Below are 1,190 nucleotides of genomic sequence, written 5' to 3'. Positions count from 1 at the left end.
CGCTCTGCAAATGTCTTGGCACTAGTGGGACTATAGCAAAGTCCAATAGGCACGTATAGGATGCCACTAGGTACACTGAGTGTTTGCTAGTATAATGGCTAAGTTAAAATTAGTTGGAGTGTGCAACGCAGGCAGATGCGCTCTGCAAATGTCTTGGCACTAGTGGGACTATAGCAAAGTCCAATAGCCACGTATAGGATGCCACTAGGTACACTGAGTGTTTGCTAGTAAAATTGCTTAGTTTAAAAAAGTTGGAGTGTGCAATGCAGGCAGACGTGCTCTGCAAATGTCTTTGCACTAGTGGGACTATAGCAAAGTCCAATAGCCACAGATAGGATGCCACTAGGTACACTGAGTGTTTGCTAGTATAATGGCTTAGTTATAATGAGTTGGAGTGTGCAGAGGACAGGAGGGTACAGTGGCAGGATTGTGGTGCTCTGGGTAGAGGAATGGAAGCCTGCTTTTCTATTCCCTCCTAATGGTGAAATGCAGGGAGGAAATCCCTGACCTTGGCTACACAGATGCTGTTGCTGTTTGCAGGACCTGTCACCTATGGCTCTCTGACCCTGCCGGTTTGAGCCCTTAAAAGGACTGCTATAAAGTGCTCTCCCTATGCTGTCTAACGCTGTGTATGCAGCGCATACAGCTGTATCGGCTATAGGACTCAGGAGGACGGAGCTGCGACAGTGATGTCTGACACCAAAGACGCAGAAGGCAGATAATGGCGTCCGTGAAGAAAATGTCCGGTTTTATAATGCAGGGATGACCGTTACAAGAGTTAGGCCTTTGTTTCAGGTATACCCCCAGTGGTAAATTTTTTCGCCCATTCTTTGCAGAATGGACATTACAACGACAGGAGACCCGCTCCTTTGCAATGGGAACAATGTTTTGAGGCCCTCATGCACGTCTCTATGCAGGGACAACGTGGAGCCTCCCAATTTTTGGCTGCCCTGCCTAAGGGCTATACTAAAATAGACCCACTTCCTTACAATGGGAATTATATTATATTATACTAGCAAACACTCAGTGTACCTAGTGGCATCCTATACGTGGCTATTGGACCTTGCTATAGTCCCACTAGTGCCAAGACATTTGCAGAGCGCATCTGCCTGCGTTGCACACTCCAACTAATTATAAGTAAGCCATTATACTAGCAAACACTCAGTGTACCTAGTGGCATCCTATACGTG

The sequence above is a fragment of the Anomaloglossus baeobatrachus genome, unplaced genomic scaffold (genome assembly GCF_048569485.1).
Source record: "Anomaloglossus baeobatrachus isolate aAnoBae1 unplaced genomic scaffold, aAnoBae1.hap1 Scaffold_2381, whole genome shotgun sequence".
In the NCBI taxonomy this organism is placed as follows: Eukaryota; Metazoa; Chordata; class Amphibia; order Anura; family Aromobatidae; genus Anomaloglossus; species Anomaloglossus baeobatrachus.
The sequence above is the reverse complement of the archived record's forward strand: the minus strand, read 5'-3'. Positions refer to the sequence as shown.